At 35.4% G+C, this 14929-nt stretch overlaps 1 protein-coding gene across 4 annotated transcripts in view; it reads right to left on the bottom strand.

The window, feature by feature from the left end:
* Positions 1-14929, bottom strand: part of DPP10 (dipeptidyl peptidase like 10) — a 1316731-nt gene that overhangs the window by 113971 nt on the left and 1187831 nt on the right. The gene's annotated exons all lie outside the window — the stretch shown is intronic.

The raw sequence follows: 14929 nt of genomic DNA, 5'->3' as shown, positions 1-14929 counted from the left end.
ATTTGGTGATCAATAAGATAATCTTTAGAGAATCTTTCTGATTCTATCCAGCTCAACTCACAAATTCACTGATGATAGAAGTAATAATAAAGTTTCTTTGAACTGATAAGTGGAACACAGCTTCCTATGCACCAATCATCCTTGGCAACTGTTTCTTAAATAGCATAACAATAATAATAACATTGTGCCTGAGTTCTAGAAAGTTTTAATTTGAACACATCACAGTCTTCCAAAATAGTATCCACAACAATAGCCCCAGCAACTGAAACAACAGAACAAATTAAACAATGTTTGTCCACATAAAAGGATGTGTCCTTGATACAGATAATTCAGGATAAAATTATTTATAATTCATTTTACAATGTCTTTAATGCCAAATGTTTGAAACTGCTGACCCCTATGGTATTATAATCTTCCACAGAATCAGGTTTCTGTGGTTAGGGGCAGTAGAACATTGTCCAGGGCAAGCCAAATTGCTATTCAAATCAAACATTCTATTGTGAAGGTAAAGGATGGCCTAGGGCCCATGTATCCCAGTATGGTATGAATCAATACACAATAGTAGATAGAGCAAACACAAGAATTTCCAAAACAATTGCCTGAATAATTATGAGGTTCTAGACTATAAATCTTGGTGTGCACAGTGACAAAAGCAATCCCAATATCCAGAAAATTTCATTGATATTTGATTTTGATTCTGGGGATTTAGCAACCATTTATTGGTGGATGTATTTCATTAACCCTTTCAGCACTACAACAGGGTCTTTTATATTACAGGCAAGAAGTCCAATATCAGAATAAGAATTTTAGGGAAAGAAAAAAACCAAAAACAAAGAAACGAGGGCAAAGCAGGGTGCTTAAAAGCATGGACTTTATAGCAAGGCAGGCTAAATTAAAAATTCCAGACCTTAATAATTTTCTTAACTTTTCTAACTCTCAGTCTCTTATGTGAATAAGACTCATACATACCTTACAGATCTGTGGTGAAGAGTAAATGAGATGATGAATGTAGAATGCACAACACATGTGACTATTACTAAAAGCAGGACTAATTGCACATAAGACAACAAGGTTCAAATCCTAAGCAGTTAGGATTAGTTTTTGGCAGTTACAAGTTCTAAATGAAGTGGTAGGATTACAGACATGAGCCACGGCACCCAGCAAAATGTGTGTGGTATATATAAAACATGGAGTACTACTGAGCCATAAAAAGAAACAAATCAATGTCTTTTGCAGCAATTTGGATGGAACTGGAGGCCATTATCCTAAGTGAAGTATCTCAAGAATAGAAAAACAAACACCACATATACTTTCTAATAATTGGGAACTAATTGATGGGCACACATGAGCGCACAAAGAAGTAAAAAAATCATTGGAAATTAAGAAAAGGAAGGAAGGGAGGTAGGGAGGAGTAAAAACCTACCTAACAGGTACAGTGGGCACTATTTGGGTGATGGGCACACTAACAGCCCTGACTTAAGCATTATAAAAGCTATCCACGTAACAAAAACGTTTGTACAGCCTTAATATTTTGAAATTTAAAAAAATAAATAAACAAAATAAAACCTCTATAACTTCAGCCAATGTGTAAATTATCTCAAACTATTGGCAAATAGTACATATTAAGGTAGAGAAATATACATTAGGAGTAGCAGTAGGACAGTAGTAGCAGTATTGGTGATAGGAAGAGGAGGAGAAGGTGAAGCAGAAGATGGAGGAGAGGTATTAACAGATAGAAAGTTTTCAGGTAAGACTATGAAATAGGAAATAAGCTTATTATCAAAAGCATGTGAATGATACTTACGCAAAAGTTTGAAAATTGTCTCCCATGTATCCTAACACTGACTAGAAGTTGGACTTGATGACTTTCACAATCTCTGATAATTGAGAAAGAAATATTAACTTTGTTCTAGCCCACTGAAGCATAACCTGTCCGTCTTTTTCATACTACCTCCTCCTGCTTCTCGCAGTGTATGACATAGGTGCACAAAGCCTTCCTTACTTGGAAGGAATCCCTTTACTGTACCTGACCCATCTAATAGGACTGGGAGTAATAATAGCACAGATCATCCACACTTAGGCTATGTAAGCACATGTAGTGATTCTTAGGAGTTGAGATGCCTTCATTCAAAGTAATATGGTTCTAAATTCTCAGCTATCCAAAGGTAACAAAGTCTAAGTCAAAATAATTAATAAAACCTCCACGACTACAGCAGATGTATAAATTATCTACAACTATTGACCAGTAATTACATTTATATTTGAAGAACAGATTGGATGACATTCAGAACCCACATGAAACTGACATCTGCTTCAATGTAGAACAAGCAATACGGAATCAGAATTTTAATGCTATTCCACTGAAAGCTGTAATACCAGAGAATGGCCATAAGATCTTTTTTTCCAGTGGATAGGAAATTATGGTTGCTTTCATGAAAATATGCATTTATAATCTCCTAACCCATTTTCAATTATCAAAGTTTTTTCTTGAATTCTGTTTGTTCCAAATAATAATCACAAACTCTAACAACTACCTTGACAATTTGACAGCTACAGATATTCCCAGGTACTCTCTGGGCACTCTGATGAAATTAAACTGAATCCAAATGGCAATCAACAGGGCTGCAAGTGGGTTTCAATCACATTGAAAATATGACAAACACTGATGTCATTTATCCTAATGTTATTGATTACACTGTCACAATATTTTCATACCATTAATCAATTCCTTCAATGAGCCACCAAAACAGCATAACAAATAAAAATGGATAGCTATTTGACCACTTAACTCTTCAATTTATAGAGAAAGCTGACTACCTAGTTTTCCAAAATCAATCATCTTAATGCACCCAGAAAATAATTCTAAATTGGTAAATTCACCACAATGGAAACAGAAGAACCACTGAAATACTATGTGCTCAGGTATGCCAAGTTAAGAAACATGCAATAAATGTTCCAAGAAGTTGTCATTGCTAGGTAGGAGTCCTTAAGAGCCAATTTTCAACTTTCTACCTTATCCTTTTCCTGCCACAACTACCAGCCAAAGCTCCAGATGCTGGACACCCCAGTAGTCTGGATTGCTACATGAGGAGACATCAAGCAGACTCCATCCCCACCCTCAACCAACTTGTGATAAGCAAATTGCAAGAGACGAATTTGATACTAAAAGTCATTAAGATTTTGAGGGTGAGAGTCTCACAATATATAAATAAATTAACCTAATGAGACTGATACAACCTATGACAATGGCTGATACAAACTTATAGCAGCAATATCACAAACTTTTAGCCAGCTTAAAAGAAAAAGAAAAAAGCACAAAATAAAATGAATAAAATTGAACATTGGATCTATTTTAACTGAAATATTACTGAAGAGCTATTCCATTTTTACTTAGTTGAGTGATTTTCATGACAATTTCAAATAAGAAAATGATGAATCATTCAAAAATCTCCATGAATTATAGTGGTATCAGAGGATCTGAAGTTACAGTGGAGTTGGGTTAGTATTTGGGTTGCCTTCTCCTGTGGCTTGTAAAGGATCTAAGGAAATTTCACCCCAAAGTATGACTCCTTAGTATAAAGAGTATTTTGAATTAAAGGCACTTGGAGATCAACAGCCCTGGAAGGGGCTTTCCCTCTATCTGCCAAACCACATGGACACAATCAACTTCCCTCCCTGTTATTTCAATATATTGCAGGAATGATGATCAAGAATGCAACCAGATCTGGCCCAAATCATTTTAAATATAGTGCCTGTCTCTCAGGTTAATTTAATTTACAAGAGAATCATTTTACAAGTCAATGTTTCCCCCGTCCATTCATCCTCCCCAGCAACCATTTATTGCTCCTAAACAGAATTACTACATTCCTCATCTCCCCTTCACCTCTAAAAGGAGTGTATAAGATATCTGGATCCCATTGGGATATTAGGTAATCATTCTGTGATTCTCCCTGTGTGTACAGTAAATAAACCCCTTACTCTTAGTAATCTGCCTTAATTGTGACTTGACTTTTCAATGAACTTTCAGAGAAAAGGGGAAGTTTCCCACACCCCATACTTGCTTTCTGGGAAAAAACTGTAATTAAGAAACTATCCCAGATAACACCTATTGCTTGCAGGGATGTGGTGAAAGTTATCTTTTTCTAATTTAATTATGAAAATATAAAACGTTATGGTCATTTTGGAAGTAATATGGCAATTGAAGGCAAACTACATTCCATCTCACCAGCAATCTAAAACCTGAGACCTTGCCGTGTAGGAAAGCAGAAACAACAACAATAAACACCAACATATAGAGAATGATGAGCAGGGATGTTTATTTTGGCAGTGTTTATCATGGCCCAAAGAAGAGTCAAAGTGAAAACCTGTTATACTTGAATGCCTGGCTAGATTACTATTCAACCACACCATGTAATAACACTAAAGATTTGAAGAGAATAAATGTGTCCTACGCAAGTTAAATTGGAAGAGCTTCACTGAAATATTGTCAAGCGACAAAAGCAAGACACAAAACACAAAACATTTAATATAATATGAATCTTTTTTTGCACACCAGACAATGACAATACTAATACAAACTAATACCAGCAGGAATCTCACTGACATATATATATTGGATACTGTCTGTTGCACTCAGCTCCACTCCTGCCTCTCTATAGTTTCTTATTACTGGGACTGGTTAGAAGACTGAAATCTACATTTCCAAGACTCCCTTGAAAACTAGGCTTTTCAACTTTTTTGCGAGATGGGTTCCAGTTACTTTCTGCAAAAAACGAGAGAGCTGCCAGTTAGGAATTGGAAGCATCTGGCAGTAGCTGCAGCCTGCCAGCTTCAGCAATAGCTCAGTGGCAGTGGTGACAGTTTCAGCAGTGGTGATGGGGCTTGGGGCTCCCAGGCCCTGCCTTGATAATGGCAATATGGGTTCATGGGTCCTGCATGTCACCACTTTGGCCCCTCTAGCCTTTCCACATTGTTTGTAACAATTATCTATATTATTATTAAATCCCTTCTATCTGAGACTCCTAGCGTAATTGTTGTTTTCCTGCCTGATTGGAAACTCTTACTGAAACAGCACATAGATGTCTAAGTGTTTGTATGGTATTAAACAGATAAGCATGGGGAGACTATGGAAGGATCTATGCTTGACTTTTAATATGGATGTATGTGATTAGGGTGGATATACAGTGGGAGAGAGAAGTAGAAAGCAAATAGTCAAACAGAAAAGACTGGGAAAATAGACTAGAAACCCTTTTTTAAATTTTGTGTTTTTGTGATAAGAACATAACATGAGATCTACATTCTTAAGAAAATTTTAAGTGTACTATACACTATTGTTGACTATAGGTACATTGTTGTATAGCAGATCTGCAAAGCTTATTAACCTTGCTTGACTAAAGCTATGTGCCTGTTGATTAGTAACTCCCCATTTCCCCCTCCCTCCATCTCCTGGAAACTACCATTGCACTTTTGTATTCTATGAATTTGACTCTTTTAGATCCCACATATAAGCAGAATCATGCACTATCTGTCTTTCTGTGACTGGCTTACTTCACTTAGCATAATGTCTTCAAGGTCATCCCTGTTGTTGCATATTGCAGAATTTCCTTCATTTTCAAACCTTGAATAGTAGTCCATTGTATGTGTATAGTACATTTTCTTTATCCATTTATCAGTTGATAGACATTTAGGCTGATTCTTCATCTTGGTTATTGTGAATAGTACAGCAATGGACAAAGGAGTGCTAATATTTCTTTAAGCTCCTGATTTCAAGTCTTTTCAATAAATACCGAGAACTGGAACTGATAGATGATAAGATAGCTTTATTTTTAATTACTTTAGCAACCTTCATATTCTTTTCCATAGCACCTGCATTCTTGCATTCCCAACAGTACACAAGGGTTTCAACTTCTCCCCACATCCTCCTCAACACTTGATTTTATTTTTCTTTCCTTTTTTTTAATAATAGTTATCCTGACAGGTATGAGATCTCATTGTGATTTTTATTTTCATTTTCCTGATAATTAGTGAGCACATTTATGCTTATATATAAATCATATCAGTACATTTATAAATAAAGTACCAACATTAATTTCAGTGACAATTTTAAAAAATGATGATGTGATACAGATATCAGTCTGGCATGAAGAGTAGGTGTTATAATTTTTTAAATTTGAAACTGATAATAATAGGGGTTTTTATTTATCTAGAGCATAGTTTTTCAAATTTGTCACTACTGACATTTAAGACTGGATCATTCATTGTTGTGGAGGACTTCCCTGTGCATTGTAGGATGCCTACCTGCATCCCTGACTTCTACACACAAGATGCCAATAGCACCCCCTCCCTTCAGTTCTGACAATAAAAAATATCTCCAGACATTTCCAAATGTCCCTTGGGGTTGGGAGAAAAATCACTCCGAGTTAAGAATTACTGATTTAGAGGTAAATAAGTTCTTTCCATGAGTATGCTCCATAAATAAGATGATTTAATTTAACTCCCTATGCCTTTAAATGCCCATTTGTAATTTGTTGTCTGAAAGTGCTCTGCTTAAGTGTCCCTGAGTTGCAAAGATTTTGATGTATAGTCCGTATCTTCAAGAAGATTATAATTTTATGTGAAGGACAGGTAGATAAACCTCTCAAACCCAGTGAAGAAAAACCACATATTATAGGGCTTAGCCATGAATGGCAGGGGTTGGAATAGGAGAATTGGTTCATAAATAGGTTTAAAGAGATACTGAGTTTACACTTGTTGCAAAGGACAAGGAGCAATTCAGCGGGATTAGGAAGATAGAGAGAAGAATCTCCAAGCTGAGGGAACAACAAAATGAGCCAAAGCAAAAGCTGAACAACTACAGAAATATCTGGACAATAGTTTTTTGGGGTCTCAGTACATCTCTATATACTTATGGTTGCTCTAAAGCTAAAGTTGGTGCCAAGCCATAGGACAGCCTGAATACCAGATCAAACAGTTTAAACTTTTTTTTTCTGGTAATTGACAATTTTAAATTGTTCATAAGCAGGTGAGTGATTTGATCAACTTTAGGAAAACATTTGGGAAAATAATTGGTGGTAATTTCAGAATGGATGGTGGAAATGAAAGACTCTTGTCAGGAACATAATTCAAATATTCTGCCTAATAGAAATGATAATTGGCAAAATGGAGTCTAGCTCCTAACATAGGCCTAAACGCTCATGTCTAAAATAGTTGTGAATTATAATGCCAATGCTTTAGTATTGCTCTCTTGAATTCTTCCCAGCTTCACCCTCCAGAGTTAATCATTGCAGCTATGTAGCTATTTTTCTTTTCTTTTTTCTTTTCTTTTCTTTTCTTTTTTTTTTTTTTTTTTAGCCCTGGTTGTATAACCTTCAAAGCATATGCAGCTCTTACCTTGTGCCCTGCCCTAATAGAACTCGAACATTCAGGCAACCGTGCCCTTGGCTCCTGTGGCTCTCAACCCATCAGCCACACTCCAGCCTCACCAAAAGCCCTGGCCCAATGGTGGCTCCAAAATTCACATGGAACTTTAGGCTTTTTGTTTTGCCAGTAACAGATTTTAATTTTCAATCATTCCAGTTTATCCACTTAAGAATCACATTACAGTAAACTAAATATTTGTTATTTAAATGAATTTAATATAAAATTATTTTGGAAATAAATGAAAAACAAAGATTCTGCAGTGAAGCACAGCAACTATTAGGGACAGATACTATTATTTTTCAGCAAATGAGAAAATTTCATCATATGGACAATATTGAAACAAATACTTATATATATATAATTATTTTTATCAGAAAAAAGATTGTGAAACAAGAACACTTTGAATTGCATCATTCAGAGAAGATGGTGCAAAACACTTAATTTTTTAATAAATAAAAATCTTTGAAATAATGAAGGCATATTCCTTTAATGCATCTGATTCCATTGAACATTGAAGAAAAGTTTCCTCTTCTAAGCAGTATGCCACATTTTAGTCTAGGAAACAATTGGAAGAATTACTCTTAAAAGTCTTTAAGTATCAACTGATGAACAAAAAGTCCTTATTTTTATTTATATCACTAACGTTCTTTTTGCAACATGAACTAATATAAACAAACAAAAAAATAAGAATACTTTGGTATTATAATTAAAATAACTAAAATGAAAAAGAGCCAGTGATAAATGTTGTCAAGTATGTAAAACAATCAGAACTCTTATACACTGCTAGTGGGAAGGTAAATTGGTACAATCACTTTATAAATCTTTTTAACAATTTTTACCAAAGCAGCACATGTGTATAACTGTTTGATTCAGCAACTCTACTCCAAGGTTTATACCTAATAGAAATGTAAAGGTTGGGGGGAGACAGAGAAAGATTGAGATTTCTGTATTTGTATATCAAAAGACATATACAAGAATTCTCAGGCAAATAAGCAAGAAAAAATCAAACAAACCCATTAAAAAACTGGCAAAGGACATGAACAGACACCTTTCAAAAGAAGATAGACAAATGGCCAACAAACAAGAAAAAATGCTTAACATCTGTAATCATCAGGGAAATGTGAATCAAAACCACAATGAGATATCACTTAACTCCAGTGAGAATGGCTTTTATCAAAAAGTCCCAAAACAACAAATGTTGGTGTGGATTCAGAGAGATAGGAACACTCATACACTGCTGGTGGGACTGCAAACTAGTACAACCTCTATGGAAAGTAATATGGAGACACCTTAAAGAACTAAAGGTAAACTACCATTTGATCCAGCAATACTACTCCTGGGTGTCTACCCAAAGGGAAAAAAGACATTTTCTATAAAAAGGACATTTGCACTCGAATGTTTATAGCAGCACAATTCACAATTGCAAAGATGTGGAAACAACCCAAGTGCCCATCAATACACGAGTGAATTAATAAAACGTGGTATATGTATACCATGGAGTACTACTCAGCCATAAAAAATGGTGAGCTAGTACCTCTTGTATTATCCTGGATAGAGCTGGAGCCCATTCTTCTAAGTGAAGTATCACAAGAATGGAAAAACAAACACCACAGGTACTCACCATTAAATTGGTACTAATAGATCAACACTTATGTGCTCACATGGAAGTAACATTCATTGGGGATCAGGCAGGTGGTGGGGAGAAGGGGATAGATAAATAAATTCACACATAATTGATGTAGTACACTCTTTCTAGGGATGGGCATGCTTGTAGCTTTGACTCGGACGGTGCAAAGGCAAATTATGTGACCAAAGTGTTTGTACTCCCGTAACATTCTGAATTAAAAAAGAGAATTCTCACAATAATGCTATTTATAACCACCAGTAATGATGTTGCAAGTCAAGATAATGATTATCCTTAGGAGGAAATGGTAACTGGTAGAGGACAGAATAGAGGTTATCTGTGGTGTAAAGAATGTTCTGTTTCTGCCCTGCACCCTATGTAGATGGGAGTATTCACAAGAATTAGATCTGTATACTTTGCTCCATACATGCTAAAATAAACTTAAAACAAGTTATGTTAGTATTTATAATTAATTTAAAATATTACCGTAAGTATTTTCATCGATATTTTACTGAAAGCCACAATATAGCATTCGACTTTATAAAATTCTGTTTCCTTAATTTGCCAGTATGTAATAAATTCTGTGTGTCCATTAATATAATGCAAAGTAAAGCTATGAGCACAAGTTAAATAGTTTGATTACCTCTGACATTTTGGCCTTAAATAAATCTCTCTGTTGGTTATAAAGTACCGCTTTCAATTCTCTACAGGACCATCACTGGGACACAGAACGACTCATTCAAATCACTCATGTCACCTTTGCATCAGTACCTGACATTCTAGAAATAGAATCACTATCAGAAAACTCTTATCCCTTGACATTTGCAATTATTCATATCAGAAAGCCCTTTCAAAGAGTTCTTATTTCTTAACACCTTCACAGCACATTATGCATTTTCAAAGAAGTGAAAAATGTCCCTTTGTCTTAAATTCATAATTATGTAAGTTACTTCCCAGTCCCAGAGCCTGATCTTTTACTCCATGATTATTTAGGAGACAAATGGATGCTAGATAAAAGTTAGCAAAAAACCAGGTCCAATAAATGAAATATAATAGCAGACTTTCTTTTGGTTACATCAGTCCTTAAAACACATTTGTTTAATAGCATAAGAGAAGACTTTGTGATGAATAGATCATTTTAATAATTGAAAATATTAATAAAATATTTATAGGGCCCAAGAAATAAACTGGAAACCACAGAAGACAGTCATCAATATTACTACTGCTGGAAAAAAAGTCCTATGTATGAGTTGTATGAGTGAAAGTGCTAGATTATTTTTATTTAGTCATTTCATATCCATTTTCTCCTCTACCTCTCTTTTATCTTTCACTTTTCCTCCACCACCCAATATTTATGGCTATTTTTCTTTTTCTAGCTCATCATCACTAAAAAGAAGCATAAGCATTTGAAGCTGGTAAGTTAGTCACCATACACTTTGTTTCTCCATATCAGCTACACAGTGTACATTGTTTTCTCTCATTAGGCCACTCCATGTCTGACTTCTCTTCCTACTTTGGAGGATCCTTGTATTATGTGAGTCTTGGTGGGAAGAGGAAACCCAGTCTTCAATCACAAAGACAAAAAGCCAGGTTAAACATCCCTAGGTCAGGCCACCACCCATGACTCTGAAATTTGCAGGAATAAAATTGCAGTTGAGAAATTATTCAGAAGAGCAACAGCGAACCCTGAAGCATCCAGCAAGGCTGGGGATGAATGATGCCCACTGATGTAGCTGCCAGTTGCAGCATCCTAATCAGATTTTCCTGAACACATTCCCATGTTAAAAAATGCCAGGCCCCCCATAGCTCCTGTTCATTCTCCAGTCCTGGAATTCCAACTTTCTCATTGATTCTGAGAGCTTTCAGGTATATTTTTAATTAATTCATTTTCTGTCAAAGTAAGCCAGAGTCCATTTCTGTTGCTTACTCCCAGGAATCCTAATTAGCAGGTGACATGCAACAGTTTAACCTTCAAACCCTCCTGGGTAAGAAAGTCCTTCACTATCATTTATGTTGGGAATAAACTGAATTAACCACTCTTGCTTCCCAGTTGGTTGTTCTGCCTCTCCTCCATCCAAATATTAGCAAAAAAAGATGCTGCAATACAATTTAGCCTCTGATGTTAAAATAAAATAATTTTTGTTTTATGTTTGTATTGTACTTTTTATATTTCAAATATGGACTCCAAAATTCTTATAAGATATTCCATGAAGAAGGGTGAGAGAGACTGGAAGAAATTCTCATATGCTTATCAATGGGTTTGTGCCTAATACTTTTCCAGTTTATGGACATGCTGATAAGAAAACAAATTGAAAAATGCAGACAGTGGAACCAGCCTTGGTTATCTCCCATGCACATTTTCCCACAGCTCTAGACTCTTTATTCTACTTCATGCAATTTCAAGGCATCCTTGGCCACAAATGAACAAATATGAGTTTTTGGTCTTTTTTTTTAGACTACAGAAACATCCAAACATTTTTTACTATATCCATCAAAAATAATAGACATCAGTAAAATAATCATAGAAAAGTAAACTTAGTAACAGAATACCTATATCCAGAATTAATTCTACCTAATGTTCTTATGAACTTTAATTGAACCAATAATAAACTGAGGATGGGAATCATTTAAATTCAAGCATAACTTGGGACCCAGAATAAAAAGCATTTAGAATATTTTCCTGTGTCCCCACCCCTCATATGAGATTTTTTTAGACCTGGCGATCCCCTGTGATTCAGTTAATCTGTCAGTTACAATAACATGTAACTACATATTGTCTCTGATGTTTATACAACTGCAGCATAATATGCCCTAATAACTTTCTATTTGGAGGGTAAAAACCTATAAGAGGGTGTTTAAAAAGTAAATTCTGATTCTGAGTAATTCTTGTTTGATTGTTTGCAATAGATTATTCTCTGCTGTTTCTCCCTTTAGTTCTCATTGGGATCCTCTAATACAACAAGAAAACAGAAGCTTTCTGTCAGTGCTGTCACTGACACTGTGCAATTAACAACAATAGTGAAAACAAAACAACACTGTACTACTCCATATTCCACAAAGGAGAAAGACCAAACTCTTCAGGCTGAAATTATCAGCAAAGTATACTGTTTAGGACGTATCTTTTAATCATTCTATAAAATAACCTTCTGCTTTACTAAATCTCATCTACTTGCTCTTGTATAAATAAGGATTAATGTCTGTAGTTCTATTGGCTTCTTCCTTGGAGATGACATTGACAAACAAAATAGAAAAAGCTGCCTTGGACAGAACAATTAGGTAGACTTCCTAAGGAAATAGCATTTGTGTCAAATGTTAATACCAAATGATATTGTAAGTTCCATATCTTTTAAAGAAACATGTAAATATTGTTGACTATTTGGGGAAAATATTTTTTAAATTTATTAATGAAGAAAGTTTAAAGCTGAAAGAAGATAGGAAGTTGTGCATGAGTACAGCTGGGCGTATGTATGCACAGAGGCAGAGCAGTTACACAACTCACTCATGCATTTGCAGTTTTACTGCAGTCCTAATGTGGACCATGTCTGTGAGACAACAGTAATTAGGTCATAGGCCCTAGTTGTTGAGGAATTCACAATTTAAAATGAGAAAGATAAGGAAAGAGTTAAGAAATTCACAAAATGTAGTCTTTTTATAACATAGCAAAGCACAAACAAAGTGTTATTGGAATCTGAGTGAAAGACATGGGGTGGTCTGAATCAGGTAGAGGGACAGGAGAGACGGAAAAGACTGTAGACGAGACATGATACTTTCCCTGGGCCTGCAAGTTCCAGTAGATTTTGGTGAGCAGAGTAAGGGCAGAACACTATTACAAGTAGAGAAAGTAGTGTGAGGAAAGGCATATCTAGATGACCATATGTTGAAAACACAATGTATAGAAAAAGCAGAAAGGAAAGGAGAAAAAATGACAAGGCAAAGATGTGTGTGTTAGAGACGGAATGGAGCCAGAATATGGACGTAAAATGATTACTGGAGAACTGAAGAGAAGTGGGAGATAAGAGGAGGACATTTTTTAACAATTGTTCATTTATTAGTTTGAATGATCATTGTGAAGATCAGTCCCTCCTTAAAACTGACTAGAAACATATTGGTCCCATTTTGGAGATTCAAAGATGGATAAAATGTCTTAAATTGTTTTTAAATTATGATCCTGACATATTTAATTTTCTTTTTATTTAATCTGAAAATTATTTTGTGTACCCTCTCTTAGTGGAGAAACAGTGAGTGAAATGTGATAGACATAATCTCCCAAATACTGTAATATTACTAATAAAAACTAAGGTGGAAGGATTTCTCAAATTAAACCTCCAAACACCTTTCCCACATGGGTCTCCTGATTCTACAGGTATTAATGCAGTAAACAAGTAACCTGCCATCAGTTAAAACTGACTGCTTTTCACATCAGCTTTTGGTGGGAGGTGGGTATGGTTCCTAAACATGATGTGTATCATACTTTAATGTTAGAACAGATGAAAAAGAGACTAATAAAAATAAAAAAGCAGATGTTCAGACAGCTGGCAAGATAACATTATGGGAAAGTCCAAATTCGGTCTCCATTGATCTCTTGGTATCATAACCTTTGAAGAGATGCAATATGATTGAGGAACAAATGAACAGTGGGCTTCTTGAGTGGATGTCACCAGGGCATTATCATTTCTGGATGTATAAATGAAGGATGGGATAAGAAAAGATTAAAAGAGATGATGGCTTGATATGAACTAACTTTCAGAACAGTTTCCCTGAGAAGACTTTTCTGGGAATTTAAAAGTATTAAGAAGAAGAAGGAAGAGAAAGAGGAGAAAGACAAAAAGGAGCATGAGAATAAGAAGTAAAGAATACATCCAGATACTAAGTTATTTGTTCAAAGTCACTTTGCTTGCATGGTATTACAAGTCTACTTTCCAGAATCCTTCATCACACAGTTCAGGAAATACAGTGTCTTGCAATAGCATTTATTCTACCAAAGAAGAATATGGAGCTTCACAAATCCCATTAACGTAGCAACTAAGTCCCCCTGACACTAGGCTTAGTGATCACCTTCCTCACACAGACCATATCAAACAAATCCTTCTGCCACTTATCCTTTTTTATATCCATCATCCCCAGATTGTAAACCCTATTACTACTAACAGATCTTCCACCAAGATATCATCCCTATAATAATGCTTGGTACTCCCTGGTCCTTTACCCACTCAACCTTCCGTACCTCTTCACTCTACATTCTAAAACTGGCACTCCATAACCAACCACTCTGCTCTACTCCCAGTGTTCCCTGAGGACTGCTTCTTCCTCTTCACTATGGCTGACCCCTGGGTGTCCCTTAAGGACACCTTACCTAGCATCCCTCTTGAGTGACTGCTGTTCATCAATCCACACCTCAATGCTCATTGCTCCCTATTGTTTCTTTACATCATAACTTTTCAACTTCATTATAAAAAAGAAAAGTCATTCTCACATGAGGTTCATGTCAATCAGTTTTCCCATTCCCTGGCTCTTCATTGTAGAGGAGTGATTTTCTAAAACACTCATTCTGATAGACATTGCACCAAAACAATAACTTTCCATAGTCTAGAGCAGAGTTCAACAAACTAGGACATTTAGGCAAAATCCAGCCTGCCCCTGTTTTTGTAAGGCACTCTAAACTAACAATGGTTTTGTCAATTTGATGACAGTGAACACTTACTTGCAACTCACACACACACAAAATTTCATTCTTCTGATTTGTAGACTTGTATTACCAAACATTGTACTTAATTATTATTTTATTTTGAATTACCTCAATAAAATTTTGTATCAATTTGTTTTCAGTCTTGTTATATAAGCACTTATAGAATATCCTTGATTTTGTCTCTTGTCTTGCAAAGTCAA

The sequence above is a fragment of the Lemur catta genome, chromosome 8 (genome assembly GCF_020740605.2).
Source record: "Lemur catta isolate mLemCat1 chromosome 8, mLemCat1.pri, whole genome shotgun sequence".
Taxonomy (NCBI): Eukaryota; Metazoa; Chordata; class Mammalia; order Primates; family Lemuridae; genus Lemur; species Lemur catta.
Note: the sequence above shows the minus strand (reverse complement) of the source record. Positions and strands in the feature narration are given on the sequence as shown.